Below are 12,678 nucleotides of genomic sequence, written 5' to 3' on the forward strand. Positions count from 1 at the left end.
TCAAATACATTAATTTGATATGTGGAGTTAAGAAAAAGAATTTATTGTTAAAAGTTAATTAATATCTAACCATTATTGAAATCAATAGGCAAGTACTTCAAAGTAGACTGTATTTACCCTCATCTATCAATAAACTGTTTTAGGCTGGTACTTCTAGTATAAACCGTGACAAAATGATATTTTCATGTTTAGAAGTGTTAATAATTCACTATGTAAAAGTAAATTATTATCCATAAAAACTCCGTATTATTTAGAACTACAATTAAACAAAGAACATTTGCTGGTTACTAGACATTTTGCTTCCAGGATCGTGTCATTATTGAGCTCAGCCTTTAAAGTTGATGAGTATTAGTTTAGACACAAGGCGCGTCAATTATGCACTAAGTCTTGACATGAAAGCTTGGGACGTGATCAAACCGCAGTTCCTAGAACAGATGGATGTTTACAGACATTCATAAGTTGGGAATTTAGTTATATATACTTGGTTACTGTTGGAAAATAAGGGTTGTATTTAGACAGAAGTTCGTTTGAAATATTATGCAAATAAAACATGAGGGTATCAATAAATACATATATATTAACTTTGAACAAAGGTTTTATACTTGAGCATCTTAAAAACAGAAGATTTTTCAAACCGACTATAATAAAATTCAGATTCAAGAACAAATTTTTATTGCCATATAAACTTTAAACAATAAGTTGTGAAAAAATTCAAAATGAGTATACAATATAACTTAAATTCACATATATATCATGTATATGTACACAATCATTTGATTACAGTATATATTCCAAAGTCCCCTGTCATTAGTTCTAACGACTGTATAATGTAGTAACCAAATTTATTTACTTGTGATGGTGTTGATGGATTGAGCATCAAATCACTTTTTCTTCATCAGACAAATCTTGAATAGAAAAATGTATTTCCAAATAATCAAAAAGTTCCCTATTTAATTCACAATCTAATAAAAAAAAAACAGATCCTCTTCCAAAATGTTACATTTACATGTAAGGCATAATCTCTGATCTCTAGGAATATTACTTATTAGTATATGATCATCAAAGTGCAAGATTTTATTGAAAATGATGGAGATAGCATCTTAGAAAAAGCAATGTGTAAACATTTCACAAAGTGTTCTATGATAAACTTTGTTCCTCAGTGTGAATTCCCTTTGTTTGCCTTTTTACTTGAACCAGGACCTCAAAATCCCAGTTCAATATACCAAGCGTTTCCTATAAAATCTTTGCAATATCAGGAAAACTGGCCATGACTTGAATTCGTTTGTGATAAAGGTGCCTATTGTTGAAATATATTATCTATTTTAATTGGGGGGTTGCTGTTTCTTGTTCTTGTATTATATATTGATGGAAAGGGGAGGTCTGTATATCTATCTGTTCATTCTTCCTCCTTCTGTTCAATTTTTGTATCCACAACTGCTCCTAAATTTAAGAATCTGACTCCATGATGTACTTTTGTTCCTCCTATTTTGTGTTTTGAGCCGAATTATTTTTCAGGGTTTTTCTTACAAAGCATCGACTTAGTCATTGCTCTATTTGGGGGTAGCATTTATGTATCCGCAGATCCTTCCAAATCCCGTATTACAATTAATTCAAACTTTCTCAAAAATCCTAACCATATATAACTCCATTATGCACTTCCTATTTTGCGTTTTGGTCCGGTTTGTTTGGAGGGGGGGGTCTGTTTCTTTGACAATTAATGGACTTTTTTATGAAACATTTTATGATTTAGCGTGCAATAGTTCTAGCTTTTTCCCTAGGTTTGGTTTGGTCCATGACAAGACCAGTATATAATTGCATAATCAGAGTGTAATCTCAAAGAGTTGCATGTATATGGATGTAAGCAAAGTTTTATCACATCTTCCCTAATATTTATATGAGCTCATACTTTGTGCAGTTGAATCCATAAAAATACTTTTCCTGTGGTTAGGGCGTATGCTTATATAGCTGTTGTGGCTGAGTGGCTAAAATGTGGGTAAACATTTTGAATTTGCCAAAGGTGTTGGTTCAAATCCTCTGTAGATTGGTACAAAAAACAGATTGAGCTTTTCCTATAAGTGAAACAATTGGCCATGATTGTTAAAATCTAAAGGTTTTCTCTTCCTTCTAAAAGAGAGGTGAAAGATACCAAAGGGACATTCAAACTCATAAGTCGAAAAAAAACTGACAACGCCATGGCTAAAAAGAAAAAGACAAACAGACAAACACCAGTACACAACACACAACACAGAAAACTTAAGACTGAGCAACACGAACCCCATCAAAATTTAAATATTGAAGACTCTTCATTATATACTTAAACTTTGTCGATAATTTTTTCATATATATTCATAAAATCAAAATTTAATTATAAAAACGATAACTGTTACTGTTCAATACATAAATAATTCTCTTATTTATGTATTGAAGGTAAAATGCAAACATACATTTTTTAAATTAATTTTACCCAAAAGTCAATTTGTAGGTTTTCTTCAAACAAATTTTGGTTTAGAATGTTATTCTAATAGACTTTTCGGATGAATCCTAACAAATAGAGAACATCAGTCAATATTGCGGTTTTAAGCAATCTTTATGCATTTTTGTTATCCCATTGAATGTAATACTTACTACTGTTTGAATAACTAGGTACACTTGCAAGTGTCATACTAATTTCAGTAAGGATTAGAAGAATTGTTTTAATGACCTGTGTGAAATAAATTCACTTAGGAGAAAATGCCCCTGCCTCTTTATAAGCTCAATATAGACCCAAAATATATGTCAATTCAATAAGACCTCAATATGACCCACATTTCTCTCCAAAATTAAAACCATTATGTAATGACTATTCACAAAAGTATCACAATCACTCACAGTTATAACAGTTTCAAGATATAAACATGACTTTTTTCGGAAAATTTTACTCATGTTACTGGAACGAAGTCGTACATCATTTGTACATTGAACATACATTTGTATTGATTAATATTATATATACATATGACGTCAAAATTTGTGTAAATTTTATTTTTCACCATATAAAATGAAAACAAGCAAATTTTAATTGGTTTTCAGGACAGGAAACATATATATATATATGTACTTGTTTGTTATACAGTCATGTTATATTTAATTTTAAAAAAAAACATTTCGAACGCTGTGATGAAAATATATTTGAATAAAGTTCAAGAGATTTGATCAAATGTCACCAAATTTCTTTATTTTTTGTAGCTATTTGGTGTATATAAATTTAAACAATGAATTAAAGAAATTCTCTACATATTGTTCTATTTTACTTCAACTTGAAATCTTTTCATCTTAAAGTCATAACTTCGATATTGTGACTTTATAACGCCCTTAACATGCTTAACGAACAAAAACGCACCCCCTTTGTCAGTTCAAATGTTTAACACTATCTGGCTTAATATTCTTTAACACATTTAAAAAGGATTTTTAACTGACAAAATATTCATCTTTACTTTTTGCTATGTCGGCAAGTTTATTTTGTTTGACTATAATGTCAGAAAGTTTATTTTCGATTTGTATACATTTATTTTTACACAAAAACTACATATAGGTGTGAGGATTCGTTTCATTTTGTCTTGGCGAAGGTTAATTTATTTTCATCTGTGGGTCAAATTTATTTTCAATTTTGTACACAATTATTTCGCGAAAAATACAAATATATATGTCCATGCAGGAGAGATATACCTTTTCATCATGCCTTAGGAAATATAAATATTATTATACCCATAGCATCTTAGAAATAGCCATACATTCGTCCGTTACGCCCACATATTACGTTTTATTTACAATGGCCATTTACACGCATGGGTCGCCAAAGGTTTTCTCAACTTCTAAAACAAATAACAATGATTTCACGCAATAGTCTGTTTGCCAATTTCCGTAATTGACCCTGTAATAAGAGATTCCTTTTTTAGTTGTCTTCCTTAGGAGGGACATACATTTTAATTGAAAATGGAGAGCAAGCGGAAAGAGCAAATTTATCTGTGCGTAAAGTGTGTAACCTTTAACTTTTTCAAATCTTTTAATTACATTTAATTTGTTGTTAAGCTAAACACTTTTGATACCAGAAGTTATTTTTCAATACAAATTTTGTTAAAATGCCGATATATCACTTTCAACTTATCATGCTTTGCGTGGGCAAAAGCCAATTTCGTCTGGTATAGAACCAGTCTACGATTGACAAAAGGAAGTAATTTGTTTAAAAAGTGTGTAATAACAGAATCAAATCTGTAATTGGCAAATGGACTATTACAGTATGTCCGGGGCATTTATTTGGGACTTAACATAATTACACCTTACATAGTGTTCCAGCTTGATTATTTTCACAGAGCGGTCCGCCCGCCCTTTCCCGACTGCCGCCCTGTGCTCTTTTTCGCAAGTTTATGCCTTTATTGCCGTATTATTTTGATGGAATACTATATTTCTACCTGTCTTCATGTTTCTGACAATTTATGACCCTCAGCTAATTAACCTTTACAGAAGGTGTTATAAGTTGTGATTACAAGTAATCCACTTATCACCATCGGATGGGTCACACTAATCCGTTAATCAATAAACCTCATATTTGACCATTATAATTATTTTTCCCAGTAATATCAGTCGGCATTTCAATTTCAATATTTCTCCACAATTTGCAGTTTGTTTATCCATAGACAATTATAGATGTTTTAGTAGGTTCGTCAATTGAACAAAATTATTTTCCTCCGGACAGTGAGATCGCAAATCGCGGTCCGTTGTTTTTCCAACAAGTTTCGTGAACGTTGTAGAAATAACTTTACAAATTATTAAATGTAACCAATAACTAATGTAGAATATTATTAAAGGAGATGTCTGGTCAATGTCAATGTGACAGCATCCCAGCGACACAAATAACTAATAGACATCTAATCATAATTATACAAAAAAAGTCATGTTATATGACACAGATTAAAGAAAACGGAAATGTAAAAATAGTTAAATTAAAACGTTTTTGCAATAATCAACTGTCCAGTTGGTTTGAAGTTAGAATTAGACGGATCACAACAACGGAGTTGGATATTACATTGTTTTCCGGTTACCGTATCTGTGTTTCAATATATATATTTCCACGATTTAAATAATATGTTCATAATACAGAAACACGTGACAATTTGAAGGTTATTATGTCAACATAAACCTATAACAGTGTTATTATGCGCACTTTTTTTAAGTGTGACTATACACGTACTTTCTTTGGTTTCAAAACAATGTATATATAGCTAGACTTGAAGTATTAAAATGCACTTAAACTTATTCATACTTAACATAGTTAAAATATGTTGAAAGTTTCGGAATAATCAACATTAAGAGTAAGAACATGCACCATTTGGAGGTCCCATAGTATACCTATGCTTCAAGCACCACAAAAACCTCAAAAAGCGAGCATATATACCGTCATTGTGTTAAGGTTTGATAGATAGTTCTAAAATGTTTACAGTGCTAAACAGTTGTACTGACCAAAATAATTGAACATAAGTGCTGAATCAACGTCAGGTGGCAAACATCTCATGATATCCAGGATGAAAACAAGTTGAACAATTAATTGAAAAAAAGAGCGACCAAGATCGATTAAATTTGAACTGGCAAGCCAATACTGAAGACTTCCACAGTAACGAATCATAATACCCAGGAAGTATACATTTGAAATAAAACGACAATTATTGTTTAAATAGGATCAGGATACAGAATAAGTGTAGAGTAAAATAACAAAAATACCGAACTCCGAGGAAAATTCAAAACGGAAAGTCCCTTATCAAATGGCAAAATCGAAAGCTCAAACACATCAAACGAATGAATAACAACTGTCATATTCCTGACTTGGTACAGGCATTTTCTTATGTAGAAAATGGTGGATTAAACCTGGTTTTATATCTAGCTAAACCTCTTACTTGTATGACAGTCGCATAAAATTCCATTATATTGACAACAATGTGTGAACAAAACAAACAGACATAATAGGAAAAAAGTCAAAAATAGGGGCACAGCAGCCAACATTGTGTTATAATTTTAATCACTATAAAAAATGTGAAAAAATGTGTCAAGGCTAAAAAGTGTAATTTCTACGAAATATTCGGTTGGAGATATTTAACACTGTTCTACCGTAATACCATATAGTGACAGGTGGACAACAGAAAGTTAAACACGATAAAGTTACATTGTTCCTATATCATAAACCAATATTCAGGTGCAGAGTTACAACTTTACATCAAATACCAAAAAGGTTTGTTATAATTTTTTATATACTAATCTATATATATGCTTTGTACAAATTTCGTTTTAATTTCATCCTATTTAATTTCAAAATAAGATACAGAAATAATACAATAATCAAAATCGATGTCTGTACATGTGTATTTTCAAATTTGTTTGCTTAATAAGTGTGTTTTATCTAAGTTTCTACTGAGTTTTGCATATGAACGTTAATTTATTGATACAACACCATAATTATGTATGTACAGAAAGAGCGAACTGAGAAATAATTGTTGATAATGTATGTAAACCGGTTGAATGGTTTCTTTGTATTCTTTGTATTTCATCGCAATCGAGAAAAATAAACCGTTCATAAATAAACCATATAATGGGTTCGTAAAGACCACCTTTAACCGTTTTATGGTTTTTTAGTTTTATCAATGTTTCACTTCATATATAATGCGAATATCTATTAAAAAGTATACTAAAATAAACATATGCCAAATCAAACAAAACATTTTTTGATGGACAATATAATGTTATATTTTGATATAAATTATGTTCATAAATTTATATAATATATACAATTTACTATATAAAAGTGCCTAACGCTTCCTTAATAATATTCAAATGTTTTGCACATGTTTTATAAAGAATTTTAAACATAACATATGATTGACTGCCAATCTTATAAATTATATTAAATTACTTTCCACTTTTAAAACTTCAATTGAAGTATTTTTCGGATCACAATACACAGGGTAGTTATAAATAACATGTAATCCATATTCAGTGAAATCAAAGCAATAAAAACAGTGTCCTTCTTCCAGTTTTAAGACACCCAAATGATTGGCTATGTATAAAAATGTGTATCCGCCTGTCTGTAAGGGATCTACACGTATTAATAAGAAGCCACGTTCATCTTACGATTATAATTGACTGTTAGTTAAACTAAAATATTCATGACTAACGCGTATTATTAATTGTAAGATTTTTAAGTGAAAAGAGCCGCAGGATAGTGACACGCTATCTGCATGTTAAAGAATTGTAAGGGTTCCGTAGGTAGCATGCTGTAAAGCAGATGTACTGATCCGACTCTGCCAACTAGTTGTCTAACTTTACCCCGCCCTTCATCACGATCGAACCCCTATAAGAATCGTTATTTTGATCTCATGCTGAGAATGCTTTTAATATTTGCCACTGCAAAAACATGAAAAATTAACAAATCAATTACATAAATTTATAGTTTATTAAATCTATCAGTTTCTAATATACAAATGTGATTAGAGACTAATTTGGTTAAAGCACTGCGGCTACTTAAATGCATTATAACTTTCAATTTTGTAAAAAAAAAATCAAATTTAAAACGCTTTTATGATCGTTATTTGTTTCTTTCACTACCAGATGTAGAAGAGATATAATCACTATTCTGTGCCAATCTACAATGAAAAAAAACTAAATTAGACATTATTTTTTGAAATAAAGCATATTTCTGAATATTTTAATTTATGTAACAGAAATTCGAAAATAATTAAAAAACGGTAAGACATTTTCAAGATGTATAATTTCAATTCATAACATTTTTAATTTTACGGCTAAATATTGGCCCATGATAACACAATTCGGACTCAGCAAATTGATACCTTAATTTGAATAAATAATCATAAATGATTAATTTTTACAGGATGTCCCTGTCTGTAATTCTGGTTCTGTGTTGTATATCTGTGATCAAGGCGAAAACATGTGACAGATCCAAAGAGAAATCAATGATATCTGAAATGCGGTTATTACTTGAGGCCTTCGAAAACAAGATAAACGGTACATTTACATTATCAATCTTTGAGAACTTGACAACATTTAACAAAAACAAGCAAAAATTCAATTTGCACAAAGTTGAACTATCATTAACTAAGGGTGAATAACGTAATGCAATGATGTTTTATTATTCATTCATGTTACTATTATAGTTTCTTTTTGTACTAAGGGGGTATTTGTTTAAGAAAGTATTCAAAAAAAAAAGGTTTTGTTAATGTTTTAACGTTCGTTAAAATCCCTTAAATACTTATTGTTGATATTAGTTTTTATCAACTATATGCCCTATCCAATTATAATTTATGGTATGAATGCCAATGAGAGTTAAAATGAAGTGGATATAAGCAGTAATAGGCCATCGTGCGTCTTCAATAATGAGAAAAACCCAAACCATATATTCGGTTATGAAAGGCCTCGACATGAAACATGTGAAACAATTCAAACGGGTAAACTAACGGCTGAATTTCTTACAAAACAATTTACGTTAAAAACAAATAAAAAATATGTCAGTTTGTGATGCTATATTCAAAGATGGTATACATTCTGAAAAAATATGTAGAAATCTAATTAAAGCGATGTTAATAATAATGAAAAGATGTAAAATTTTATACTTAACTTTCATACTGACAATTGTTCTTATATCAGGTATATCAATAATTAATATAAGTGTATATGGTAATTTGTATCAGAGAAAAGAAAGATTAATAGTTGAGACAAAAGCACTAATGATATACGAACGTGTGTGTTCTAAATATACAGTATATACGCTCACATGTAAACAACTAGTAAGGCAACTTCAAGACCAACAAAAATTTCATAACAAATGCAGTATGTGTTATCCGAAAATTCAACATGTTTTCGTTAACAAAAAGCACGTGGAAAGACTAATGTCAAAAAATAGGTATATCGCAGCGCCACCTACATATACGTTTGTGTTCTAAATATACAGTATATACGCTCACATGTAAACAACTAGTAAGGCAACTTCAAGACCAACGAAAATTTCATAACAAATGCAGTATGTGTTATCCGAAAATTCAACATGTTTTCGTAAACAAAAAGCACGTGGTAAGACTAATGTCAAAAAATAGGTATATCGCAGCGCCACCTACATATGTCTTGGAATTTTAATAATTGGCGGTGATATGAATGAAATACTAATAGATAAGGACAGAAAAGGTGAAACTGCAGATAAAAAAAAAGAATATCAGTTAATAGTTTAAAAGATATGATAAAAACCATAAACTAATAGATATTTTTACAATTTACATGGAAAAGAAAACATAATTGTAATATTGCAAGTAGAATAGATTATTTTCTAATAAATTCTTACATAAGAAATAGAGTATTAAGTACAGATATCCGCCCAGCAATAATTAATTGCACAGATCATCAAGCAATTTCACTAAAAATAAAACATACAATACAAGATCAAGGAAAAGGATACTTTAAATTAAACAATAGTATACTCAATGAAGGTAAATATAAAAACATTATTTTAAAACTTATAGATCAATATAAAGAAGAAGCACTAAATAAAAAACCTACTGTAATGTGGGACATGTTTAAAATACAAGTAAGGGAGGCAACTATTAACTATTGTAAAGCTAGACAAAAAGAGAAGAGAGAAGAAGTTAAAAATTTAGAAAACAAAATAAAATATCTTAATGAAATCTGTGATAATGAATTAAATTCACAAAAAGTAAAATATATTAATAAACAAATTGAAGATACAGAAAAAAGTCTTGAAAAAATCTCATTCATGTCCAGTGTACAAAGTAGTACCGATATTGTTGACATCGCAAAGTAGACAATGTCGACAAAATATTGTACAACGTTGTCGATATCGTTTCATACTCTTGTCTACATCGTTGACATTGACGAAATCGCGAAGTAGACAATGTCGACACGATGTTGTACACCGTTGTCGATATCGTTTCATACTCCTGTCTACATCGTTGACATTGACGATATCGCGAGGTGGACAATGTTGACACGATATTGTACAACGTTGTCGATATCGTTTCATACTTTTGTCTGTATCGTTGACATTGAGGATATCGCGAGGTAGACAATGTCAACACGATAGTGTACAACGTTGTCGAAATCGTTTCATACTCTTGTTTGCATCGTTGACATTGCTAACATCGTTGATATCGCTAACACATTACTCGTGTTTACATGGTTAATTTTGAATACAAAGATGTCGACATGGTGTTGTACTACTTTGCCGATATCATTTCATCATTTTGTTTCTGCATGGTTGGCATTGCCGACATCTCGAAAAAGACAATGTCAAAACACTGTTTTACAACGTAATCTATAATGTCAACTTTGTAAAGATGATGATGATGATGATGATGAGGAGGAGGAGGTGAAAGATTCGCAAACATTTAAAAACTGTCCAAATAAGTTATACTATTAAGAACATCGACACAGGCGTAATATAAATACATTATTTGAAACTGAAATTAATAAACTTCTTGTCTCTACATGGTTGGCATTGCCGACATCGTAGTCGATGTCGTCACGATGTTGTCAACATCACGATGTGGGTGATGTCAACGATGTAGACAGGAAAAGGGGACGATGTAGACGATGTCGTCACGATGTTGTCAACATCACGATGTCGGCGATGTCAACGATGTAGACAAGAAAGGAGAACTATGTACACGATGTCGTCACGATGTTGTCAACATTGCAATATCGACGATGCAAACGATGTAGACAGCAAGAAAAACGATGTAGACGATGTCGTCATGATGTTGTCAACATCACGATGTCGGCGATGTCAACGTTGTAGACAGGAAAGGGGGACGATGTAGACGATGTCGACACAATGTAAACAACATCACGATGTCGGCGATGTCAACGATGTAGACAGGAAAGGGGGACGATATAGACGATGTCGTCACGATTTTGTCAACATCACGATGTCGGCGATGTCAACGATGTAGACAGGAAAAGGGGACGATGTAGACGATGTCGTCACGATGTTGTCAACATCACGATGTCGGCGATGTCAACGATGTAGACAGAAAAGGTGAATATGTAGACAATGTTGCTAGCAGGTTTAAAATCATGAACGAAGTTGACAATATCGGCGATATTGTCACTACATCGTGCACTGGACATACCTCTGAAAGAGGGACAAAAGACAACAGAGGGACAGTCAAACTCATAGATCGATAACAAACTGACAACGCCATGGCCTAAAAAAAAAGACTAACAAACAAACAACAGTATAGATGACACAACACAGAAAACTAAAGACTAAGCAACACGAACCCCACCAAAAACTGGGGGTGATCTCAGGTGCTCCGGAAGGGTAAGCAGATCCTGCTCCACATGTGGCACCCGTCGTGTTGCTTATGTTATTACAAATCCGGTAAATAGTTTAATTCGGTAAGTCACATTCGTGAAACGAGAAGGGTATTGTAGTTACGACATAACGAACATATCCGCTATCATCTGTGAAACGGTTATTCCATAACGGTCAACCAACTCGTGATGGCGTCCGTAAAATTTACGAAGGGATGATTTCAACTTCACCATTTTGAACTCTTGGTTTAATATCTTCCTTGTGAGGAAATCATGATAGGAAACACAAGCCCGTTAATATCGTATCAATTGGGAGATATATACTCCGTATGCAGGCGCTGCTGGAATGTTGCTACATAGAAATGGAAAGTTCACAATTGGGAAGCTGAAATCATCTCTTTTGTCGTAAAGTTTTGTTTTCAAACGACCCTCACTGTCAATTTCTAGATGTAAGTCAAGATATGAGGCAGACTTAACTGTATCTGTAGTATCCTTTATCTCTAGTTCGATGGAATAGATTCGTTCAACATAGTCACCAAATTTTGTATTATTTAGTGAGAGAACATCATCTATATAGCGGAACGTAGAGTTAAAGGATATTGCTTACTTCTTATCTTTCTTCCTAAGAAGTTCCTGTATGAAGTCAGCCTCATAATAATAAAGAAACAAGTCGGCAAGAAGAGGGGCACAATTGGTTCCCATTGGAATTCCGACAGTCTGTTGAAAAACACGTCCAAATGAACTCGCTATGTGTGGTATGTGTTGGAGGAAGATACGCTCACTTACCTGCACATATATCAGTTGTTATTTAGATTTGGGATTTGTGAAGCATTTTTAAGCGAGTAATTGTGGCCAAGGTTTGTTAACACACATATGGATTTACCATGCAGTAAGTACAGTTCGAGTTAAAATTTGAATTCTTTGATTAAAGCTGATGACTCAACATGCATACACCATGCATACTATATTGTTATATACAAACTTAGAATGATTTTGAGATCCTATATCGGCTTCTCTCAGCTTGTTCTTTATCGCTTAAAAACACACACCGTCCGCAATCAACTGTACTGTGGTTAAGCATGTGCGATAAGCTTGAATTTTTAAATTGTAAATATCATCAATATCTAATTCATCAAATGAATATTGTCAGTTTTATAATAATTTTTCATGTTCAATTATCACAAACAACCACAATGAAAATCCATCGCACCTAAAAGAAATTCACATCAGAAATGATCGCACTGACAGTGATAATGGATCGCACCAAATGGCAAAATGAATCGTTTTCAATAACCTTATTCTAGACTCTGTTGCTTT

The sequence above is a fragment of the Mytilus californianus genome, unplaced genomic scaffold, assembly GCF_021869535.1.
Source record: "Mytilus californianus isolate M0D057914Y unplaced genomic scaffold, xbMytCali1.0.p SCAF_5, whole genome shotgun sequence".
NCBI classification, from domain to species: Eukaryota; Metazoa; Mollusca; class Bivalvia; order Mytilida; family Mytilidae; genus Mytilus; species Mytilus californianus.